The sequence below is a fragment of the Halichoerus grypus genome, chromosome 6 (assembly GCF_964656455.1).
Source record: "Halichoerus grypus chromosome 6, mHalGry1.hap1.1, whole genome shotgun sequence".
Taxonomy (NCBI): Eukaryota; Metazoa; Chordata; class Mammalia; order Carnivora; family Phocidae; genus Halichoerus; species Halichoerus grypus.
This window is the reverse complement of record NC_135717.1, coordinates 7969294-7983411: the sequence shown is the minus strand read 5'-3', so window position 1 is coordinate 7983411 and position 14118 is coordinate 7969294.

The following is a 14118-nucleotide window of genomic DNA, read 5'->3' as shown; positions in this document are numbered from 1 at the left end:
GTTTATGGTGTGAAGTAGGGGTCCAGTTTCATTCTTTGCCTATAGATATCTAGTTCTTCCAGGATTTGGAAGAGTGAGACTCTGTTCCCTCTTTGAGTGGTTTTGGCATCCTTGTCAAAGATGAACTCATCAGAGTTGTATGGGTTTATATCTGGACTCTCATTTCCAATCCATCCAACTCGATGTTTCAGAGTGCATATTTTTTGATTCCACTTATGTGGAGTTCAAAATCAGGTGAAGCTAATTTATGGAGACAGAAGGCAGAATAATGGTTATTTCTGGGGTGGGGAAGGGCCATGAGAGAAACTTGTGGGAGATGAAAATCCTCCATGTCTTGATCTGGTGGCAGGTACTCAGGTATAGACATGAAAGGTGATCAAATGGTACCTTTAAGATTCGAGCTGTTAATGTACCTTACTATATTTATGTTCTATCCCAACAGGAAGGAAGGGAGCAAGAAAAAGGAAAAGGAGGGAGAAAGAAAGAGGAAAGAGAGGAAGTTAGCGGGGGAGGGAGGAAAAGAGAAAAGACAGTATGATCAGGAGATAGGGTAGAGATGATGGGCATCAGGGGGAGCCGTGGGGACATGGCTTTGGTGACTGATGGTGCCATGTCCTGGGTAGGGGGGAGGACTCAGAGGAAAAGTGGCTCCGGGGAGAAATGCTGAGTTCAGTTTGGGGCTGTGGGGTGTGAGTAGTGAGGAGCAAGAGGCAGATGGATGCTATGTCTAGGGCTCTGGGAGCCAGGACCTGGGCCTAGCTTGTGAAGGGACAGCTGGCAGCGGGACCAGAAGAGTCCACGGGGTAACCCTGAGCCCTTAGAGCCGGAGGAAGACCAGGCAGAGACCGGTGGTCAGCAGGCCAGGAGGTGAGACCCGAGGGAGAAGATCGGGTGGAGAAATGCCAACAACGTGGGATCCGAAGTGCCAGGCCCCAGGCTGAGGTCTGCACGTGCTCTTCGGCATCTCAGCCACGTGAGCGTGAGCGCAGGACCGGAGAGGGAGGACAGAGCCTGCCCAAGGTCATTGGTGGGGCTGGGAGGGGAACCCAGGCAGCCCGGCTCTGAGCCTGCACCCATAAGCTCTACCCCAAACTACCGGCTGATGCAGTGGGATTGGTTGGGGGGAGGGACTGAGCCCTCCTTGCCTCTGGGGGAGGTGGAGAGAGAGGTGTGCCCATCAGCCCGGAGCTCCCCGGCTCAGATCACAAGGGCAAGGTCTGCGAGCAGGGGCTGGGGAAGGCCCACGGCAGAGGAGAAGCAGTATTCCAAAAGAGCCCTCTCTCCGCCCAGGCCTTGTTCTTTCTGCTCTCTAAGAGTTTGGCTTTCCTGGAAATCAAGGTCTCCGCTGCTGAGGAACTCGTCAGACCTGTTCGTGCCCTGAGGAACCAGGCCAGAGCCAAGCTGGAGGGAACGGATGCCATGGGCATCTGCTCGCCCGCCTGACAGCTCCGGGCCACCCTGCTCTGTGACACCCCGTTCTGCCCGCCCTGCACTGGCCCAGCTCCTCAAGGACACAGGGGCGGCCAGCCGGGAAGGCCCCAGGGGCTCCGTACGGCTCAGGAGAGGAGACTGGGGGCCCATTCATTCCTCTGTCCTTCAGACATCCATCCACTTACGCCCCCTCTGTTCCAGGGCCCAGTGATGATCAGTAACACCAGGAACACCCACCTCTGTCCTCAGTGGGCTTTGGTCCCACAGGCACGGGAGTGAGCGGACTCCGGTGGCCTAGGAAGAAGAAGGGAGCAGAGTGGTGGGCCAGTCGTGGCTCCACAGAATGGCTGGTTCATGGCCCTTCTCCTTCCACTGAGGTTCATTGGTGATCTTGGCTGCCCCTGACCCGAGCCCACAGCCAGGGGCTTTTAGTCTCTCTGACTTTCCATCCAGTTCTGTGGACGGACACCTGGGTTGGCCCCATGGGACTCTCAGATAGGTCCCACTGGATCCTCCTCGACTCCAGGAAGCTGGGGCGGGAGTTGAGTTTCCTGAGAGCCAGAGAGAAACTGGGAGCAGCATGCATGTTAATGGACTCATCATGTCTCCTGAGTCGTATCTGGGATCGCTTTTTAAAGGTACAAGAACTCCTTGCGGCCTCCCTAACCTCGCCCTGCACCCTCATCCTCTTGGCTCTGGGCCCCAGCTGCACAGCCTCATTTGGCCCCTTGAGTGCCCTACATTTCTTCCTGCCCCAGGGCCTTTGCGTATGCCGTTCCTTCTGCCTGGCACACTCTCCTGCCTGGTACCACCCCCTCCTCTGCCCACTGACCCCACTCCGCTTTCTGTTCTCTGCCCCGCCTCACCTCCCCAGTGTCTGCTGCTTGGCATGTGCCACACCCCATCCAGGGCATCTTCATGGCACCAAGCGCTTCTGCTGAGGATACATAAGTGGTGTTTGCCTTCCCCATAGGGCTTTAAGTCCGGGATCAGGTAGGATTCTGTCCCTCCCTCTACCCCTAGCCCCCTGCACAGGGCCTGACACTTAGTAGACTCTTGGGAAACATGTAATCAGCTCCAGCAGGACTGGAGAGCTGACCCCAACTGCATGAGGCCACTGGAGGTAGCTTCTGTGGCCCGTGCTGTGGGCTCTGGGCCTCCAAGAAGACACTGCAGGCCAGAGGTCATGGCCAGGGCCCACAGCATCCCCAGAGCCATCCCCAGGGCTGCATGGGGCCTGCACTCTCTGTCTGGGCCCTAGTCTCCCCACAGACAGAATGGGATCCCATGGCCCCTGCAGTGAGTCCCAGGGATCTCCAGCCCCCTGGGCAGCAGGAAACCCTGAGGCCATGGGCATCCCTGGGCCTGCCTAGCTGTGCTGCACAGAAGGTGACCTGTCTCGAGAGCTGGCCAGGACTGGCTCTCCTGGAATTCTTGGTGGCCGCAACCCAAGCCCGGTAGGTGACGGGCAGCAAGGCCGGACACAGCCGTGGCAGGCTTCATGTCCCCAGGGAGCTGGGTGCAGGGATCTGGCCCTGCGCTGGCCCCCACCGGCTCCCCCAGCCAGCTGGGTCTCATTGAGGGTAATTAGCCCAGTGAGCCGCCTGGGTCTTGGCATCTGATTTTCCACTGTGATCCGTCAGCCGGGGCCTTCGGACAGTGGCCCCCGTGTAAATCACGAGGGGGTCGCTGTTAAGAGAAACGGCAAATTCCTTCCACCCGTGCGGCTGGCTAAATTGACTCTGAGAACAGATTCTCTCCCTGGCACTCGCTCAAGAATGGCCGAGTCCTTTGAAGGTCTTTCCAGGACGGACCCCAGGGGCTTGGAGCCGGCTGGGCGGGGAATCTCCCGGGGAGCCTCTGCTGACCGAGCTCTGCCTCCGCTGGCCGTCTCCGTGGCAACCCTGGGGGTGACTCCGTACCTTTTTCACGGCCAGGAAGTGGCTGGGGTGCGGGTGGCGGGGCCCACGGTGTCCTCAGTCCGGGAACACTAGCCCTCGGGCCACTGAAACATCCTGGTGGGATTTCAGGCCTCAGGGGTGGTGAAGGCAGGCGGTGAGGTACTTGAGGGGACACCCCCAGGAGCCACAGAGTCTGTTTGGTGGGAAATTCTATCCCATTCCCGCTGTGAGCTGAGCCCTGGGCACAGGACGAAGGTCGTGGTGACCTTGGCTGGCTCCACAGCCCGGACGCCTGAGTCTGCCTCCGACTTCGCCACTTTTGCGTGGGTGACCCTGGGCAACTCACTAACCTCGCCGTGACTCAGTTTCCCTATTTGGAAAATGAGGATCGTGACAGTGCTGACCTCACAGGATAGCTCCTTGCTTCATGCAGGCCAGGCTTTGGGATCCAGTGGTGGACAGACAGATAGCATCCGGGCCCCTACTGAGCCCATGTCCAGGGGAAGGCAGACCCCATGGCCAGTAATGACATTAGGATACAAGAAGGACTCAAGGTGATAGAGGGGTGGATGGGCAAGGGGCAGGTGAGGAGGCAGTAGGCCACCCATGTAGGCCATGGTAAAACTGTGTCCTGGGAGTAGGGACACTTCCGTGTCGCCGGGAGTGACACGAGCACAAATGCAATTTAATAACCCAGGGTGACAAGTGCAAAGTCCGGAAAGGCCCATGGAACTGAGAAAGCACAGAGGAGAGGCCCAATCCAGCCTAGAAGGCTTCCTGGAGGAGGTGATAACCTGAAGAATGGGTAGGGGAAATGCAGACAAAGAGGATGATGACAGGCCTCCAGGTGGAAGATAGAAAAAAGGAGTCTTCTTCCAGAGAAGTCCACTGCTGATTACATCACACGGAGAGGCTCTGTTTGATGTTGGTGGGGCTCTGACCAGCCCAATGCCCTTCTTAACCATCAGGAAGCAGACCCTAGGCCTTCCTTCAGCCACAGCAGCCAGCTAGACTTGAGCAACACCCTCTATATTTTTAAGGTCATCTCCTATTTGCGGCATGTGGAACTAGCTTTCATGTTTGGTAGTGAGGTTTTTTTTTTTAGAAAAGCTTTCTTCAGAAGAAATGTATGTACATGAGTCAATTTAAGGAAAATAGCTAATGTAGACAATACTTAAGGGCAAAAATAATAGACGTGGGGTGGGAATCACTGAGATTTGGGGAAGAGGTGAATTCTAGAGGAGAGACTGTGAGAGACTATTCAGAAAGCGAACGGTCCAGAACTCTCTGGAACATGAGTTCTTGAACCCCAAGGCTGAAAGCTTTAGCTTTTGGTCTTGAGTCCAAATCCCCTTGAACAAAAGAGGCTCCATCCAGTAGGGTGGGGCCAAGGGAGTGTGGCTGCTTGCTGACAGACAGACAGACAGACAGACGGGCTCTCAGCCACATGAGAGTTTGTTCCAGGCACGCACGTAAGCTCAGAGTTCACTGTCTTGAAGCCAAACTCCTTGGATGATTCAGGCGTCAGCTCAGTCCCACTGATATGGCGTCCTGGGGCACTTTGCATCTGTCGCTCTCCTAAAGCCCACCCAGGGTGGTGCCCACTGCCCCCACTCCACCTGCCCCCTCTGCCCCAGCCTCTCCCAGCTTAGCATGCCTCACGGCTCACCTGGTGCCTATTCGGTGAGGGTGGAGTAAGATAGGATGTCAAGTCTTCAATCTTGGTTCTGTTGGGACCCTTGGCGACCACACAGCAGGGATGGGGCTGGCTGGCTTTTAGAACACGAGACACTCCTCAGGACAGAAAAATAGGGGTACATAAAGCCCCTAGGCTGTTGCCTGGCGTGCAGGGGATCCCCCCCCCAACACACACACACACCTGCCTGGCTTCCATGTGGGTGTGAGCCAACTAGAATCACAGAGCCCGTGGCAGGCTGAGCTGGAAGGATCCTCCAGGGTCACAGAGGTGCAAAATGCTCCGTGAACAGATGACGAAGCTAGACCCCGGGGGCAGTCGCCCTTCCCAGCTCCAGACCTTCCGCAGTCATCCGCCTTCCATCTGCCCCACACCCCTGAATGTATTCAGGATCACATTCCTGCCCAAGACACGTTATTGGGGTGATAGGCGCTAATGCATGTGTGTCCGTGGGGCCAGGAAGGGGGACAGCACATTAACATGAGACCTCTTGGGTGCTGATAGGGGGCTGTGAGGTGGGATTTCAGGACCGTGGCTGGTCTTGGGGCGAGGGGACCTGGGGCTCCTTAGCAGGGGAGGGCATTCAGAAGAGGGGCTGTGTCTTGCTAAGCAAGCCCTTCCCTCTCTGGGCCCCAGATCTTTCTGTGCCAAGAGGACACTGGACAGGGGGGAACCGTGGGCGTGGGCCTGGCGACGGGGCTGGGAGGGACAGGCCAGCCTGGAGCCACCCTAATCTGGGGCTTAGCTCTGACTTCAAAGCTGGCGGCTTCAGCTTTGTTGGAATGTCCAGCCATGGTGGGGGCAGAAGGGGGATGCCTGGTTCCCATCAAGCTCCAGAGAGTAACTGTGGCCTCTCGGGGCCCATGAGGGTGGGGTAGGTGTCATGAGGGCGGGGCTGGGGATCTCAGTGGGTGCATCTGGGGTGGGGGGAGCCCCAGTGCCTTATGGATGTGTGACCTCGGGCCAGTGGCTTAATCTCTCCGGGTCCTTGTAATCCTCATCAGAGAAACAGGGTGAGCGGTACCTCCCTCCTAGGGCAGCACCTCATCTAGGGTATGGCCCTGAGCTTGGGAGGACCCCTGTCTGTGCATGACCTGATATGGGAGCGCACGCTCTTGGCGCCAGGGTGGTCCTTGTGGCCCCACAGCGCCATCTACCGACGGCTGAGCAGCCGAGCCCGGTTCCAGCTTCCCCAAGGCCTGGGCATCTTCTGGGCAGCCACGGGCACAAGGTTAAAAATGTAATTTGGGGGCAGACAGGACTGAATATGAGTTCTGGCTGCCGGATTTCTGGATGAACGATAGGGTAAGTTTTTTAAGTTCTTCAAATCTTGCTTTCCTGTTAAAGACTGAGCACGCACGTATGTCCCCTACACACTACGCTTTCTATGCGCTCACACATATAACTCTCCCAACAACCATGGGAAGTAGAGCCTATCATTATTCCCACTTCACAGATGAAAAAACTGGGGCCAGAGCGGGTAAGGCACTGGGCCTGGGCTGCTCAGCCAGTAAGTGGCAGACCTGGGATTTGAACCGGGCAGTCAGCCTCCATCAGTCCTTGCTTCCTACCACGAGACCAAGTAAGGCAGCAGGTGGGGCCACCTTGGACGGGCACAGGTAAGACTTACTCCTGGTCATGGGGCTGAAACCCTTGGCTCAAGGAGGGGTGCTCCTATGACTTCGGCCGAGAATTTGTTGTTGCTCTGGGTTCATGTCCTAGCTTCACTACTTACTAGCTCTGAGATCTGGCTGCACCACCCAACGCTTGGTGCCCCCCATCCTCATCGATGGCTTGGCCCAAGGGTCAGAGGTGAAGCATGGAAGGGATCCCAGGGCCCGGCAACAGTGAGCTCTTGGTTGTTCTTCTCACTTACGAGTGATGTCCTTGCTCCAAGCTGGTGGCCCCTAAGGGTTCCTTCGTACCCAGAGATGGTCCTCCACGAACCAACACTCACCCTGCCACAGTCCTGTGTCCCTGCAGCACCAGAAGTTCTGTTCTGTGTTCAGGGGGAAGCGACCTTTGTCCTGGTTCCCGTGCCCAGGAAAGTGAACTGAGCTGTCTGAGTCCTGGGGACCCAAGTGGAGGGAGAAGCAGCTTCGGAGGGGCCTCACCCTAACCCTTGTACCTGCTTGGGACCCTGCCTGGGGGGAGGGGGTATCTGCTGCCTGCCACCATCTGTCATGGGATCTGTTCTGTGATCCCTGGTTCCTGCATGCAGATGGGGTTACTCTGTACCTCCAACCACTTCTGCCTCCAGAACTTCCTTACCCTTTCCTTGTCTCCCTCACTGTGCCCATCAGAGCGTTGGATTAGCCAAGGAACACAGTTCTAGGCCTCCAGACCCTTCCAGTGGGAAGGGCCTTGTCCGTGCCGTCTGACCCTCCAGTGAGAGCAGCAAGCTTCCCAGCGGCCACGGTGGGGGATGGAAGGGCCAAGAATGGGGCCACGAAGCTCAGGGTCCGGGGACAATCATCCGATCCAGCCTGCGCTTGTTCCATGTGGGCCTCCTGCTCAGTGCAGTGCCCATCCCGGAAATGCCCTCATCAGCTCCGTAATTACTGGTTCTCCTTCCTGCCCCACCCCCAAGCTCTGTCAAGTTTTTGCCGGCAGAGAGGAGCCTGCTATAAAAGCTGGAGGCCTGGGCCGCCTTGAGCACATCCGAATAAAATGGAAAGGGAAGCGGGCACCCCAGAAACCCACTATGCAGCTTAGGAAACTTTGGGATGGGACCACAGATCAAGCTGGGCCCAGAGCAGCCCTGGCTGGGGGCTGAGGACCCTCACTGGACCACCATCCAGGGAGGCAGTCCTGGATGGGGGCTGTCTCTACGCAAACCTGCCCGTAATGGGGTGAGCTCCCCGTCACCAGGTGCCGAGGGGCCTGGGCCACCTGCTAGGTAGGCTTTGACAGTCGGTAGCACTTGGACCTCCATTCTGGAGTGACGACAGAGGCCACCGCCGGACACGTCACGAGGCTGGGCACAGTGAGAGGCCTGTGCACCCGGTCCCGACCTCCTGCCGGAGGAGGACTCAGAGAGGCCAGAGACAGCTGCCCCTCTTCGAGGGTAGAGCCAAGAAGCCACGCCGGGAGGGCAGGGGGCAGTGCTTCTTGGTTCATCTGAGTTCCATTTCGTCTGGGTCAGTTTGGGCTCCCAGGCCATGTCCTACGAGCTCACAGCAAGCAGGGCCTCCCGTGAGCTGCAGGCTAAGGAGCTCGGGCAGATTCCGTCCAAGATGGAGCCGCTGCTGCCCTGGTTGGTGCCTTCCCCTTGGGGGACAACACCCAAATCCCTCAGCCCCAGCCCCCAGCTGCCCCCAGCGTGTGGGGGCCACCAGTGTGGGGGGGGTGGGTGCGTCTGCCTGATGATACCCGCTGGCTTTGCCAGAACTGACCGACCGGAGCCATCAGGCTGCCGTGTCCCAGGGAGCGGGGGCGGGGGGGTGGGTAGACAGGCCGGCAGGATCTGGGTAGACAGCCTGCATCTGCCCGAGCACCCTGCAGTCCCACCCACCTGTGTCCCTTTCAGAACTTGGCCGTTTGTCCATGGAGTGGAGTGTGGGCCAGGCCTGGGAGGCCCCGGGGACCTGTGATTTGTGTCCTCCACGCTGGGTCATCAAAGGCTTTATGAGGCCCGTCTGGCAGGCCCGCTGGGTTTCCGCGAGGTGAGATCATGCACCTGAACGTGGGGCCCGCCCGGCCCTGAACCCTGAAAGGGCCTCTTGTTCTCCAGGACCGGCTTGTAACGGGAGCTGGTTCTGTTGGCCACTCCTGCCCGGCCAGAGGCCAGGGGAAGGTGGCGGCAGCTCCGGCTTGGCCCTGAACGTGCCCATCAGTCCGGGGAGCCCTGATCTCTCCGCATCCCTGGTCCCGGGGATGGGGAAGCAGGGTGTGGGGGGGGGGGGCTTAGCACAGAGGCGTGCAATGATTGGCCTGCTCTGCACCCTTGGGTTTTTGGGTACCCAAAGGCTCAGCGAGGGCTTCGGGGGCTCTGATGCCTTCCCTGGGGCCCCATCCACTGCCTTCAAGATGCTTCCAGCCCAGGGAGCTGAAAGACAAGTAAATGGGTCTCAGCAACACATGTAGGAGGGCTCTTAGAGGGACTTCCGCAGAGCCTCGGGAGCAGAAGGGAATGAATGAGGGCTTGTGGGGGTGGGAGGGTGGGGGAAGCCCTCACGAAGTGGGGGCTGCAAGCTCCACCTAGACTTCTGGCAGAAAAAAAGCATGGGAGGGCAAAGGGACAGGCGAGGATTGTGTGCAGGAAGGGGTGGGGTGGGGTGGGGGGTCGGAGGTTCAGGGGTAGGGCTGGCCTACTCAAAGGCCCCAAGGCCCCAGTCGGAAGCTGGCTGGGGACAACGAGGGGCGTGGCTGTTGTGACACTCCCCCCCCCCCCCCGCCACCCCCGACCAGGGCAGGGAGGTGGGGTGGGGTGGGGAGTGAGGCGAGGCGGGCTGCAGGGTGCAGGCCTTAGGGATTCCAATCTTTGTTCTCTTCCTTCATCATCAAAAAGTTTCAATTTGATCTCTCCTGGGCTGCTATCTTAGCATTCCTCCCATAATTGGTTACATGTTCTGCACAGTTAGCCCATGTTTGGACTTCTTAAAACTTGCAAACTTGTAAAGAAACAAACGAATAAATAAATAAGCAAAAAAGTCCACAGCGGGGGCTTGTTGTTGCTGTTTTGGGCGCTTGTTGTTGGCTGTTTTTACTCTGTGGACTAAGTGAATAAATGCCCAGAAACACATACAAATACTTTTATGCAGTGTTTTAAGTTCAGAATGGCAATGCATATTTAATATTCTATGGCGGGAATTGGTAAACTTCCTGTAAAGGGCCAGGTAGTAAATCACCCAGCTTCCGCAGCTGTCAGGCCTCGGCCGTGACCACACAGGTCTGCCCTGGTGCCAAGCAGCAGGGCCAGCGTGTAGACAAATGTGCGTGTTCCAATCGCACTTTGCTGATGGAAACGGAAATTGGAATTTCATATCATCTTCACGCACCAGTCACCAAACCATTCTTACCCTGCAGGCTGGACACAAATAGGCTGTTTTCCAAAGTTTTCTGACTCCTGTTCAATAGAGAGAGTGGTTACTATTTTATTTTTTTTAAGATTTTATTTTCAAGTAATCTCCACCCCCAACGTGAGGCTTGAACTCACAACCCTGCGACCTGAGATCGAAAGTTGCACATTCCACGGACGGAGCGGAGCGAGTCAGGAGCCCCTAGAGCGGCCACTCTTTTCAAAAAAAGTAAATAAATACTTAGAAATGTGTATGTGTCTTGTAAACAGGTCTACTGTAAGTTTTGGGTACTCCTTGCTGCATCGAATTGCCCCAAAACGACGCGGTATAATGCAGTAACAATCTTACTAAATCTCTGGGGCCTGTGAGTTGACCATGCTCAGCTGGGAGCTTCTCCTGCTTCATACAGTGTTCGGTGTTTGGTTGGGGCTGCAACCAGGCCTGGAACATCCCAGATGTAACTAGCAGCTGATGCCGGAAGTCGCCTGGGACCTTAGAGGGGGTTGTCACCCCGGGCGCCTCCATGTGGCTTCTCCACACATTCTGGAGCAAGATGGCTAGATCCCAAGAGGGAGCGTCTAAGAGGGAGGAAGCAGAAGTTGCTGGTCTTCTTAAAGGCTGGGACTGGGACCAGCACAGTGTCCCTGCCATGGCATTCCATGGGTTAAGCCAGCACAAGACCAGCCTAGACTCTAAGGGAGAAGAAACAGATCTCTGGAAGGAAGGGACCGATAATCTGTGGCCATCTTTCATCCACCAGATACCTGTCAAGGTCAACAGGTGGATAGATGAACTGCTAGGGATTTCAGGTGATTGTCAGATGTTTGAATCGAGTTCAGGGGGCACACTCATGAGCACCACAGCCGGCAGCCCATGGGGACACGCTCCTAGCCGCGTAGTGGCTATAACATTTTTTGAGCACCTACGCTGGGCTCATTATATCCCATAGATACCCGACTATGTCAAGTAGAAACTGTTGTTAGTACAATTTCACGGACAAGAAAACAGAGTCCACCTGGGACGGGACACCCCAGAATGAAGGACAGGTCTGTGGGATACCCCGGAATAAAGCCCAGGTGGGAGAGGTGCCAGGGTCTGGGGCTCAGAGGGAGATTAGAACTAGGGCAGGATGGCTTAGTGATGGGAAGTGACTTGTCCAAGGTCACCCGTGGGGTCGTGAGTGGAGCAGAGACAAGAACCGAAGGCCTCTCACCTTGGAGGGCTCACTTTACCTCCTTCCCAGGGCTCAGGGCAGAGAGTTCTGCATTCTCACTCAGGATTGCAAGGGGGATCTGTCAATTTCTCTGAGCTTCGGGTTTCTCCCTGGCAAACAGAGCAAATAATGGCTCCCTCTTGGAGCTGTGGTGAAGGTCAAACAAAAAAATCACCCCCGCTATTATTTTGGAGTGTCTGGAGCTGGACTTAGTCTTTAGAGCTCGACAGTTTTCTCATCTATAAAACGGGCCCCGGGGTTGTGAGATAATGTGGGTGGTGCACATAGCCCAGGGCAGCCCCTCCACCCCCTGAGCTGGTACGGACAACAGCTTTGTCCCATTGTCCCAGCCCATTGTCCCAACCCTATCATGCCCGACAGCAGCGCCCAACAGATACTGAACGTGCGCATTCTGGAATCCCCGCAGCTCCTGGGAGAACACAGAAGTGGGGCTGCCGATGGGCGTGTCCCCTGAGGAGTCTTGTCTGCCTCTTGGCAGGACTGGGGTCTCTGGGGTCAGGCAGAAGTCCCTGGGAAGAAGAAAGATGAGGGGCAGATTCAGTGTTGTGCAGAAAAATGTGGGGGGAGCCCCAATTTGTAGCATCTGCCAAGTCCCAGGTATAAATGCTCTCACCGTGGCTGATGCCAAGATGTCATCATGCATCGACTTACTGAGAGATTAGCACGAGCATGTCCCAGCACCACTCGGTGAGCTTTTCACCCCGTCCCCCCACTCTGTGGAGCAGGCTGGGGCGGGTGCGTGCACGTGGACATCCCGTGCGTATGTGTCATACACTGGTGACCGTGAGGGAGAAAGGACCCAGATGTGGACATGCCCTGAAACTCAGGAGGGCTGGCTGGGCACTATATTGATTCATCGCTACCCTCTCCCTGAAACAAAATCAAGGCATTTTAAGCAACGAGGACCGAGTGATTAAATAGGATTTGGGAGCTGATAAACGTGAATGTTTGGCAGGAATAGAACAAGGCTAAGAACGAGGTTAAGACCCAAATTAATGCCACAATGTACTTTCCTCCCTCTGCTCTCTCATGTGGCCTCGATGACATGCCAGATGGATAGGTGGGGAAGCCTCGAGGGGCACCCAGGCTGGGGAAGAGAAGGCTCAGCGATACCACCGCTATCTTCGGGTTCCTGCGGGGACATTCTGGGACAGCAGGAACATACAGAGTCCAGGGGCAGAACCAAGGCCAGCACGGACCTCCATCCACGAAAGAGCAGTTCAGTCAGTGCTGTTCATGGAGAAGCCTCGCTGCCCAGGAAGGTAGTGAGCTTCCTGTCAGGGGAAGTATATAAGCAGGTGCTGAACAGCCGCTGACTGGCATATTTCTGGGCATTTGACTTGAGGTTGACTGGTGTTGACCAGCCGGCACAAGGCCGAGGTTAGGAATGTGCCTCTGGGCCCACATCCTAGTTCAGTAGCTTCCTACTCATGGAGTCATGACTTAGCCTCTTTGTGCCTAGGTTTCCTGCCTCCCTGCCTCCACCTCCATGTCCGTGCCTTCTGGGTGGACTCCTGGTGGAAAGGTTCTTGGTCTCCTAGGATTCCCAAAGCAAGCGGAGTTTGAGAGCAGAAGGTGCATCAGTGGTGGTAAGAAGCAGCGGCGCTCTGGGGCTGTGATCCCAAGCCCTGTGCTCTCCCTTGCTCCCTCAGCTCCTGTCTACACCTACCTCTCTATGGTCGCTGCGACCTCTCCCTGGGAGGGGGTCCTGGAGGCAGGTCTTTGCTCCTGAGCCCCCTCGGTCCCTCAGATCCTAACACAGTCTTAGCACATAGGAGGCCTCAGTGAGTGTTAAGTGAATGCACGAAAGGATGGATGGATGGATGGATGGATGGATGGATGGATGGATGAGTGGGTGGATGGATGGATGATGGATAGATGGATGGATGAGTGTGGGTGGATGGATGGATAGATGGATGGATGGATGGATGGATGATGGATGGATGAGTGTGGGTGGATGGATGGATAGATGGATGGATGGATGGATGGATGATGGATGGATGAGTGTGGGTGGATGGATGGATGGATGGATGGACAGATGGGTGATGCATGTTGGATGGATGGATGAGTGTGGGTGGATGGATGGATAGATGGATGGATAGATGGATGGATGAGTGTGGGTGGATGGATGGATAGATGGATGGATGAATGGTGGGATAGGTGGGTGGATGGATTGAATGGATGGATGGATGGGTTGATAATGGATGAGTCAGTGGACAGACGGGTGGGTGGAGGGAAGGAGGGCTAGTGCATGGCTTTAATACAATTGCAAAGCATCTCAACTTCTTTATTTTGCTTTATCCTCATAACTCTGGTGTAGGCAGAGCTAGAACCATTAATCTCATTCCATAGAACTGAACATTGAGGCTCAGAAAAATAAAGTGATTTGCTCCGTGTCACACAGGGAGGAAGAGACTGAGACACACGTCAAGATTAGTCCCTTGACACTCTGTTCCTGGCGCCTTTTCCAATAAGCTCCATTCATTCTCTGATTCATTCATTTATTCAGGCAGTCATTGTCACTTGCCGAAGCCTGTCTGGGGCCACCCAATGCTGGGGACCCGGAGATGCAGCATATCTGCTCCCAGGCTTTGAGGAGCTCCTAGGCCCATAAATAGCTTGACGGGATCAGGGCAGAGGCCTGGGCTGAGTGCAGGGGGCACCAACTTTTCTGGGAGGAGGAATCTGACTCAGGGTCTCTGAGGAGGTGAGGCAGGGCTGGAGTTGGCCAGGTAGAGGAAGATAAGGCCGTTGATTTCAGGCCCAGGCTGTGTGGGACCCAGGCCCACAGTAGCAGCTCTGGTCTGGGACCAGCCGGGCATTCTGGGCAGCTAA